Source organism: Gadus macrocephalus, chromosome 4 (assembly GCF_031168955.1).
Source record: "Gadus macrocephalus chromosome 4, ASM3116895v1".
In the NCBI taxonomy this organism is placed as follows: domain Eukaryota; kingdom Metazoa; phylum Chordata; class Actinopteri; order Gadiformes; family Gadidae; genus Gadus; species Gadus macrocephalus.
This window is the reverse complement of record NC_082385.1, coordinates 20457618-20469215: the sequence shown is the minus strand read 5'-3', so window position 1 is coordinate 20469215 and position 11598 is coordinate 20457618. Positions and strand designations below refer to the sequence as shown.

General features: G+C 42.3%; 1 long non-coding RNA gene across 1 annotated transcript; it reads right to left on the bottom strand.

Annotated features, from left to right (window-relative positions):
• Positions 1-77: 77 nt before the first annotated feature.
• LOC132456317 (uncharacterized) lies at positions 78-9779 on the bottom strand. The gene is made up of 2 exons (XR_009525425.1): positions 9527-9779; positions 78-1021 (listed from the first exon to the last, which is right to left on the bottom strand). It is a non-coding gene; the product is annotated as an uncharacterized LOC132456317 (long non-coding RNA).
• Between the last annotated feature and the right edge of the window lie 1819 nt (positions 9780-11598).

Here is an 11598-nt window from a genome sequence, read left to right as displayed (position 1 = left end):
TCTAACTATCAAGGTCCTTTAGATGTTAAGGGTGATGTCCCAGTGTTACACAATAAAACACACATGACGTCACATGACTATTTTCAAACGTTTATTAATGTTCTTTGTTTACATTTAGCAGAAAGAAATTAAAATGGTGTGTGTGTGTGTTTGTGTCCGTCCGTCCTTTTCAAATGTTTATTTAATGTTCGTTTCCAGTTCTTTTTTTTAAATATAAATTTACAGATATACATATTTACATTTAACAGAAATAAATGAAATGTTCTGTGTGTGTTAGGCAAGGCAACTTGCAAACTTTATTTATATAGCACTTTTCATACACAAGGGCAGACTCAAAGTGCTTCACATATAAACATTGTCATACAATAAAATAGATAAGTAAAAGAAAACATATGCAGAGAAATGAGTAAAATAGAAAGTTAAAGGCATTTTAGTATTAAAATAGAAAATAAAGGCAAAGTTAAAAAAGCTTTTTAGAAAGTGCAATGTATTTAAGATGTAGCAGAAAGCTAATGCAAACATAAAAGTCTTCAGGCTTGTTTAAAAGGTGCTCAGAGTGTGTTACCTTAAACAAATGTTCAGGAATGTTCGTTTCCAATTCTTTGATTAAAATATTTACATATATACATTTAACTGAAATAAATAAATGAAATGGGGTGTGTGTATCCCTCGGCCATATTTACTTGGCATTCAGGAGGTATGTGTCCAAAAAAAAATAAAACACCTAACCCAAACCTTGGGTTTCCTGACCACAAGTTGGTCAGTGGGTTCCGGGCGAATCCCCTGGAGCAAAAAGAAAAAATATGTCAGCACATAAATCATATTGTCAGTGTAAGTCAGTGTTAGTCGCGTCTGTCTATATACAAGAACTTCAAATACTATTATTGAGTAGACTATACAGGATGTTTGGCTAGGCCTGAGGTACACACATAAACCTGTGTCCTTGGTCCACGACTGCAGAACACTGGTGCACGACAGGTGTTGGCACGCTTTTCTCCCCTGTGAAGTGGTAGTCATGTGTCTGGAAGAGCAGATATAAAACGAAACATGACAATCTGCAACAGCAGACATGAAACAAAACATTATCATCTGCAACAGCAGATCTGGAGAAAGAGAGAGCATTTTGGAACAGCAACAAGAAACAATAACAATAAAAACACACACAGACTGAACATGCAACTGAATCTGTGAAGGTCTGAAACCATGCTCTAGGCTATCCATTATGCTACATATTACGAGGTGGGCCTGTTTGAATCACAAAATGTAAATCTAATTAAAGTGGTCAGAAAGGTAGGCCTAAGTAACAGTCCCATTGATTCACAAAATACTATGAAAAGCGAGATAGAGTTTGATTTCAGACTCAGGCCTGACTTCCTAGCACTGTAGCCTGCGGGGTGTGAGGCTCATCGTTTTTCTTCTGGGAACAGTAGCAGTTCGCCCGAACTGCTACTTCCAAATTAACTAAATCTGACACTGCAGTAAGAGAGGGAAAGATTAACACACCATACAGCAAAATGTATGGGCATTGGTAGCTTATGACAGCCACCCAGCCACTATGTTCTGACAGTAGCCTGGAGCTAATCTGACATACTATCGACACTTACATGTACGGTAGGCAGTGGCTACCTACCTATACCAAACCTCTTGGGGTTCGTCAGGCAAAGTTTCAGAGACACTCAAACTAAATATGTATTCCTACCAGTGTAAATAATATTTTGCGATTAATTAAAAAGGATATGTTTTAACTGACATGACTGTGGTGATATCTGTAGTTCCACATGTTACCACAAGGTGTCGGTACCGGTTCTACTAATGAGTGATTACTGTTAATACAGAGGGGATTTAGTACTGAGTTCATACAGTGAAGTCGCATGTAAGATGCTCCGTCTTTATAATAAATGACAAGTGCTAAACAAAGATTCTTTATTGAAATGAAGAACAAAACATGGTACCAGGAGTAAAAGACATGAAGTGAGTGAGTTTCGGTTCTGGAAAAGCGGACAGTCGCCTACAAATTCGACGATGGAGAACTTGATGAGACCTCCCGGACACCTAAAGCTAACGGGAAACGTCGACAGTAATTGGCGCACATTTCAGCAACAGATTCGGCTCTACATCGAGGCAGTGGGGCTGGACAACAAACCGGACGCAAGAAAGGTAGCGTTATTACTCACTATGGCTGGGCCACAAGCCATTGAAGTATACAACACCTTCGTATATGAGGATGGGGAAGACCAATCCAAGTTTAATACTGTGCTAGCCAAGTTCGAAGCGTATTGTCCACCAAAAAGAAACGAGACATACGAGAGATACGTATTCCGTTCAAGGCTGCAGCAGCCAGGGGAGAGTGTTGACTGCTTCATCACAGACTTGAAGATAAAAGCACAATCATGCAATTTTGGAACCCTCAAAGATTCGATGATAAAGGACCAGATCCTATTCGGAATTGATGACAAGAAGGTTAGGGAAAGACTGCTAAGGGAGACTGAACTAAAGCTAGATGGAGCGGTGAAAATAGCCCAGGCTAGCGAGCTAAGCAAAAAGCATGTGCGAACGTTCAGTGAAGCAGCGACTAGCAATGCTAACCTGCGAGAGATGGCAGACATTGGCGCCATTTCTAAGCACCACAATGCACGTCGAGGACATTCCAGTGGACAGAAAACGGGACAGTTTCAGTGCAAACGGTGCGGCACACAGCATAAGCCCAGAGAATGCCCTGCTTTCGGCAAGCAATGCAGCAACTGCCAAGGCAATAATCACTTTGCCAAACAGTGTTTTTCGAAACGAAAAGAGAAACAGAGAGGAAGATCGGTGAATGTCGTGGAAGATCCGGAATTAGGTGAGACATTCTTTATTTCCACTGTGAACTGTGAAGATGAACCAAAAGCACAGATAAACGCTGTTAAATCAGACAAATGGATAGCACCACTGCAAATTAATGGGACTGTAGTTACAATGAAGCTAGATACTGGTGCAAAAGCAAACTTGATCAGCATGTCAGATGTGAAGGCAATGAGAGATAAACCAAAAATACAGAAGAAAACACTAGCACTAAAAGACTACAATGGACAGAGCATTGAGTGTTTAGGTACATGCAAGCTGGAAGTCACAGTCAAGGATAAAGTGCATCACCTGCTCTTCTCAGTTGTTCCTGAAGGACTTGATTCACTGCTAGGGGACAAAGCCTGTGAAAGCTTGGAGCTAGTGAAAAGAGTGTACCGGATCAACACCAGCATGACTGACTCACCTGACTCTGCTGACACGATCATGCAGAACTTCTCCGACGTCTTCAGAGGTTTTGGTATGCTGCCATGTACATACAAAATTCAGCTGAAAGACAACGCACAGCCAGTTGTTCATGCCGCAAGAAGAGTTCCACTGGCACTCAGAGACAGCTTAAAGAAAGAGCTGGAGCGGATGACGGCGCTTGGAGTGATAAAAAAAATCGAAGAACCAACGGAGTGGGTTAATTCCATGGTCTGCGTAAAGAAAAAGAATGGAGAGCTTAGGATATGCATGGATCCAAAAGACCTAAATGAAAATATCAAGCGTGAACACTACCAAATACCCAAGCGAGAGGAGATCACCAGCGAGATGGCAGGCGCCAGGTACTTCTCAAAAATGGATGCATCACAAGGTTTTTGGCAATTGAGGCTGGATGAGAGCAGTACCAAGATGTGTACGTTCAATACACCCTTTGGACGATACTGTTTCCAGAGGCTCCCCTTTGGAATTATATCCGCCTCTGAAATCTTTCATAGGGCAATGGAGCACATCATCGAAGGCCTGGATGGAGTAAGAGCCTATGTAGATGACATAATTATATGGGGGTCCACAATCCAGCAGCACAATCAGAGACTGACCAGTGTTCTAGAGCGAATACAAAAGAATGGATTAAAGCTCAACAAAAACAAATGCCAGTTTGCTGCTCAAGAGATCGTGTTCCTCGGAGACAAGCTCTCGGCTCAGGGAATACAGGCAGATGAAGAAAAGATCAACGCCATAATGAACATGCCAAAGCCCACAGACAAACCAGGTGTCCTACGCATCATGGGAATGGTAAACTTCATCGGGAAATTCATACCCAATCTCTCAGCGAAAACAACTTACCTGCGTGAGCTCCTCCACAAAGAAAACAACTTCAACTGGACAGCCAACCATGAGCGCGAGTGGCTAAAGCTCAAAGATGCACTCACTGCCACACCTGTGCTGACATTCTTCGACCCAACCAAAAGAATCAAGGTGTCGACAGATGCTTCGAAAGATGGAATCGGTGCAGTACTACTACAAGCCGAAGGTGAGCACTGGAAACCTGTAGCATATGCATCTAGGTCAATGACAGAGACTGAGTGCAGATATGCACAAATTGAAAAAGAATGTCTCGGATTAGTGTTTGGCCTTGAAAAGTTTCACAGCTACATATACGGCCTACCCACCTTCACAGTTGAGACTGACCATCGTCCACTCGTTGCAATAATGAAAAAGAACCTGAATGAAATGTCACCACGGATACAGCGCATGATGATGAAGATGCAGAGGTATGACATTGAACTCATCTACACACCAGGCAAGCACCTCATTCTCGCCGATGCATTGTCAAGAGCTCCTATCAAGGGTTGTGCGAGCACGACTGAAGAAGATGTCCAGGTGCACGTCAACACGGTGTCCGCAGCGCTTCCTGTGTCCGACGCCAAGACCCGGCAGATCATCGACGAGACGGTGAAAGATCCAGAGCTACAGCGCGTCATGGAGAACATGCGGAATGGATGGGCTGCAGGATCCTGTCCACAGTTCTTCCACGTCAGAGGTGAGCTGAGTGTAGTCAATGGACTGTTGTTAAAACAAAACAGAATAGTCATTCCACGCACACTTAGAGAAGAGCTACTGCAGAGAATTCATGAAGGACACTTGGGTGTCGAAAAATGTAAAAGAAGGGCAAGAGACACAGTATACTGGCCAGGACTTAACAAAGACATTAACAACATGACAGGCAAATGCGAGACATGCCTGAAATACAGAAACAAACAAACAAAAGAGCCAATGACGGTAACTGATGTGACAACAACACCTTGGCACAAAGTAGGAATGGACTTGTTCCACCTGAAAGGAAAGGATTACTTGGTAGTAATTGACTATTTCTCAAATTACCCTGAGATGGCATTACTCTCAAGCACATCATCCAACTGTGTCATTACACATGCCAAGTCCATCTTCGCCAGACATGGCATTCCGCATACAGTAATGAGTGACAATGGACCATGCTTCAGTAGCAAAGAGTGGCAAGACTTCGCAAAAGTCTATGATTTCAAGCATGTCACATCTAGCCCACTGTATGCACAGTCTAATGGCAAAGCAGAGAAAGGCGTTCACATCCTGAAGCAGCTGTTGAAAAAGGCTGCAGACAGTGCTTCCGATCCTTACCTAGCTCTACTGAGCTACAGAGCATCACCTCTGGAATGCGGACTGTCACCTGCTGAGCTGCTGATGAATAGAAAGCTTCGAACAACACTTCCAACCTCTGCAAAGCAAAAGAAACGCCCAAAGCTGGAACAAAAGCTGAAACATCAGAAAATGAAACAAAAGAATTTCTATGACAGAACAGCAAAGCCGCTTCCACCACTGTCCAGGGACGACGCAGTCAGGATTGAAAGTCCTGAAGGATGGACGACGAAAGCTACTGTTCTTCAAGAGGTCGCTCCACAGTCCTACACTGTGAAAACACCAGAAGGACAGATCATCAGGCGAAACCGGCGCAGTCTCCTGAAAACACCAGCAACACCAGAGACTGTTCCAGACCAAGAGCTCAGTCAAACCCAAGCTGAGTCCGAGTCAATCTCCACACATAATGCACACTGCAACACAGACACAGACACTGATAATCTAACCAATACTTCTCTTCCAGGTGAAATGCTGATAAGAAGATCCGCAAGACATATCAAGAAACCTGAGAGACTTGACCTGTAAAAAAAAAAAAAAAAAGGAAATGAGTTAATGTGTTATGGCATTAATGTTTGAGTTTAGTTACAGTAATTAATTAGCCATTGTGTTTTTCTTACATAACTAAATACCAAGAATGAGTTATGATGTTTGTTGACTACCTATAATGAGAAAAGAAGTCCATGCAGTTTAATGGAAAAGTTGTAAGGTAATTACTGACACTTGTGATGCATTTAGTTTTTCATGCTTCAGAGAAAGGGGGATGTGGTGATATCTGTAGTTCCACATGTTACCACAAGGTGTCGGTACCGGTTCTACTAATGAGTGATTACTGTTAATACAGAGGGGATTTAGTACTGAGTTCATACAGTGAAGTCGCATGTAAGATGCTCCGTCTTTATAATAAATGACAAGTGCTAAACACAGATTCTTTATTGAAATGAAGAACAAAACAATGACCGTCCCGTAAAATACGGAATCGTCCCTTATTTGGCAATTAAATGTTGCGTCCCGTATTGAACCAATACGGGACGTAATTTGTTCCGTATTTCTATAAATGTCCAATACACATGTCTGTCACACACACAAATACTAAATCTAACAATAATGATCAAAACAAAACACAGGGAATACTACGGTCAGCAAAATTGTTGCGGCGGGATCTACGCAAGACCCGCTCCTCCGGTCATCTGTGTGTATGCGCATGCAGAAATACGGACGTGAGTGGGAAGACACACATCCTTGGCTGGACAGCGTCAGTGGAGATATTTACAAGGCAAGTTGTAAAATATGTCGGCGAGTGTTTTCAGTGGCGCACGGTGGTCTGTCTGACATCAGACAGCATGCAACAGGAGAGCAACACTGCAGACACGAAAGATCACAGAAGACCCAAGCGTCAGTGTCACAGTTCTTCATACCCCAATCATCTCCTGAGGTTGATACGGTATGAGACATTATGTTGTGATTGATTTCCTATATGGTTGTGCTTTTGCCAGAACATCGCAGTGCATGGGCAGAGCCTATTTTAGTAAACTGTTGTGGTTTGATTGATGTTTAGGATGTTGAGTTTTAAAAGTCGAATGAACGACCATTTATTTAATATACAGAAGTATATAAATATTATATATGGCCACTTAAAGAACAAATCATACTAATGGATTAACAGTTAATAAATAAATAAATACATTTGTTAAACGAAAACCTTTATTCTTTAATATACATACATTTCCTAGATTAAAAATGTTTGTAGAGCTTTCTGTGTATTCTGTGTCACAATTCTTATATTTTTGAGGAATGCAGTGTTCAGTGATCATTACATCAATTATATTATTAGTGTGGTTTAACTGTTTGGATGACCTGACTTCTTTTCGAGTGACAAGACAGGCAGCAGACAAATGTTCAATTTAATCAACAATATGTCATCCCACTCCTCCTCTGTCGATTACCGCAGCTGAGGTGACACAGGTGTACCACACAGTCAGACACAACCTCAGCTACAACAGTGTTGACTGTGCACATAAACTGAATCAAAAGATTCTCCTGGATTCAAAAATTGTAAAAAAAAATGTATAGGGAGAACAAAGGCAGAGGCAGTGGTTAAAGATGTCCTTGCTCCAAAGGCAGTTGCTGATGTTCTCAAGGCCCTAACATCAGATAAACCCCTTCCATTTTCCATTCAGACAGATGCATCAAATAAAGGCAACAGGAGGATGTTCCCACTTGCTGTTCAATACTTCAGTCCAGAATGCGGGGTCACCAACAAAATGCTGGATTTCATTGAAAATGCAGATGAGTCCGCTGCTGGGATTGTAGCTCTCATGGAGCAGTCGCTTGACAAATTTGGCTTATCGTTGGATCATGTGACAGCATTTAGTGCACTGCAGACAACACAAATGTGAATTATGGAATTCACAACTCTGTCTTCACCAACTTGAAGAAGTGACAAAAAGATCTGCTGCAAGGAAACTGCCATGCCCATATTTTGCACAACACAGTGAAGCATGCTCTTGACCAGCTCACTGTAGATGTGGAAAATGTTGGGCTGAAGGTCTATGCCTTCTTTTCCACATCTGCCAAACGAAGAGAATCACTCAAAGAGTTTTGTAGGTTTTGTGATGTTGAGTTCCAGGAAATTCTGCGACATGTCACAACCAGGTGGCTCTCCCTTAATCCAGCCATCACCCGGCTAATGCAAACCTGGATTGCACTGAAATCGTACTTCATCAGCCTGGGGGTGTCCCAAACAACTTCGAGCATTGTTAAAGTTCAGTGAGGACTCAACTGAGGAAGATGGAGACATTGTGGAGGTTTACCTTCTTTTCTGCAATAATATCCTCTCTCTCTTTGAGGAAGTTGTAAAGAAGCTGGAGAGTGATGAAACCACCTGTGTTGAGTTATATTCCATCATGGAAAACTTCAAGCAAAAGCTCACACAGAGACGAGATTAACAGTTCTATGGCTACTTAACTAAATTGAAGCTGCAGCGTCTCCGTCCACTTGATGCTGACATGGCAAGGGCAGATTTTACTGCATTCCTCAACACAGTACTCTCATATGTTGAGAAATGGTTCAACTTTTCGGAAGACTACTGGTTGTTCTCACTGCAACCGCTCTCTCTGCACGATGGCACCATGACCTTTACTGACATTGAGAGGGTGACCACCAAGCTCAACCTCATCCATGAAGTCAACATGGATGAACTTTATGATGAATGCTCCACAGCAAAACCCATTCTGAAGAGGCTCAAAGAAGATGCTGAAGATTAATGGAAGTCCAAAGGTGTGGCTGCCAGGTGGGTGGCTCTCTTTCGAGTAGCTGACCTGCCTAACATGCTGTCTATCACCAGACACATCCTGAGCATCCCAGCATCCACTGGATGTGTGGAAAGGATCTTCTCCAGAATGGCCAACAAATGGAGTGAATGCAGGAACAGGTGCTCCACAGAGCTCATGAGAAGTGAGCTCCTGATCACTCTCAACTTTGAGCAGTCCTGTTCAGAGTTTTACAACAGCGCTTTGAAAGACAAAGAGTTACTCAGTGCTGCAAGGAGTAACAAGAAGTACACCTGGAAAAAGAAGTAACAGTTTTGAGGGGAGGAGTAATGTTGAGGGAAGGAGTAATGTTTTGCACTTTCTTTTTTTACATAAGTTTATAAGTGTTTTTGCTGTTTATTTGTACTGGTTTTTTTCGTAAAATATTTCAAAGGGAGTCCCTATAGTTATGCACTTAAAAAGTAGCATGAAGTTCTCAGTTTATTTAGTTCATATTTAAAAAGTTCATTGCTGCACACGCCACACAAAGAGATTTCATTCAAGATTTAATTGACTGCACTTTATAAGAGAATGTTATGTGGTAATAAAGCATTTCAAGCTTTAAGTATGACTAATTGCTTTCTTGATCAACCCTTTACTAAAAACACCAGCACAAAATAAAACATACCACTAATGTGGGCGCCCCGCCCCACAGGAGTCGGGCCCGTGGTGGGCGTCCCTTATTTTAATTTCTGAAAGTTGGCAACCCTACATGTATTACACTTAGTGCTATCTGTCACAGTCAAGCTACACAGTGTCAACAGATTTGAAACACTTACCTATGTAATTAAAAATGTACTTCTCCCAGAATAACTTATATCCTTTGCGTAGTTTAGATGTTTCGACACGTAAGTGCTGATTTACTATCCTTAGGACGTCGTCGTACGACAATTTAGGTAGGTTGGTGAGACTTGGTCCAAAGGTATCGATCTGCCTCCGCCATGGTAAACAGCTTAGCTAAGCTAAGCGGAAGAGCAGTTACCCTACTCCGCGAGCTTCTTCCGGTCTTCAATTGTTCCGTGACATAGGCCTATTGATCAGTGTAATATATTTGAATGCCCTCTTTCATATGTATGACACCACCACCACTGGGACGTGGCAACACTTCTCCATATCTATATGGGAGGGGGGGGGGGTGCTTTTGGACAGCAGGGGTACACTTGACATAAATAGGAAACACACTCAGGAAGAGAAATGACCTCTCACACGATACTTAATTAATTGTTTCAAATAACCCTGCCTCGTTAAATCAATGAGGTTGGTGTTTCGCTTTCATGAAGAGGTTATGGGCTGTCACTAAAATCTGTCGATGCGCATCTCTCAGAGTGACGTAACAAGCCACCAGACAGCAATAAAAAGAAACGAGTCAAGGTCATTACATAAGTAACTTATTCATTACAAGTATAAACTGCAGAAAATATAAACATATTCCAAGGTTAACGTGGTTTGGAGCCATGTTTGGAGCCGAGGGGGCGGTCGATGGCAACCACCATAGCAACCACGAGAGTCCCGTGCCGTGGATGCAGGCCCATTGAAAATAAAAGGCCAAAGAAACGTAGGCATGTCAAATGTTTAGAGCTGTTTAGAGCAATCACCTGCCTACACCTGCTTTATAAAGAGTAGTCTAACCTATGTTCTTTGCTGCTTAGTTTTTTCGTTCGATGCTCGTTATTCTCAGCAGCCCATTATGTCGCTCAGTACTCACCCAGAGTTCGACGTTTCTGAATCTGACGAGGATGCCATTCCTCGATCTCCTACCATATCCAACCCGGTTTCACGCGATTGCGTGCTCCTGCGCACGAACGTTAATCTATTGAAGCGTGTTCCAGAGCACGATAGTCCGACTTTTTGCGTGCTACACAGAACGAAATGTAAACCAATGCATTCTGAATGGGAGTGTTCTAAGACAATTAACGTGCTCCACAAAACGGTACGAGAGAGAGAGAAAGAGAGAGAGGGAGGGACAGACAGAGAGAGAGAGAGAGCGAGCGAGAGAGAGGCTTCAGAAAGGGTGTGCGCAGATAGTACAGTGCACCCTAGTTATGTTTATGCCAAAACCACAAATGCTATATGTATATTTATACAACGGGGGGCCTAAATCCAGCGATCTGATTGGTTCCTAACTGTTGTATAATGAGCGTATACATAACTGCTATGACGCCCGATCATTTTGTGAAAGTATCACTCCGCGCCTTGAAGTGCAAACCGTTACAACCGTTCTCTCGGAGGGACACTAAAGTGTGTTGCATAGCGACCGTCGTGCATTTTGAAGGCAGCCAGTAGGGACTACTTTTTGGTAGTCTTTAATAAAACGGCTACTTTGACTTTCTTGGTTTCTTTTTAAATGTAGTGTGTCTATGACTTTCGTTTCGCCATAACAGTAACCGTTGTATAAAAGCAATAGATCACTTCAGTCAGTGGCATGTGCTCATTATACCACTGTGAAGGGGGTCGTATGTGGTATACAGTGGTATAATGAGCACATACCACAGCCTGGCGTGATCTATTGCTTAAATATATATTGCCTAATTATATATATTGCCTATAGATATGTATAGGCTATATATATAATTAGGCTATAATTATATTATTTAGCGTGTAATGAGACAATCTATAGCCAAATTGTCGAAGATGCCCGAGAATCTCCGGGGATATCAGCATGGGAAATCGGCGAATCAGACCCATGAACCTATAAAGAAAGACGTCATCTCAAGCGGGAGAGAACGTTTGCGGTGCTGGTTTGTGTCACGTAAGTACAGGGCTCTCATGTCTCATGCATTCGGCGTGAGACTGTAGTTGCAATTTTTGTTAACGACTTATCTAATTTACTTCAACTAGCTATGAGCAATAG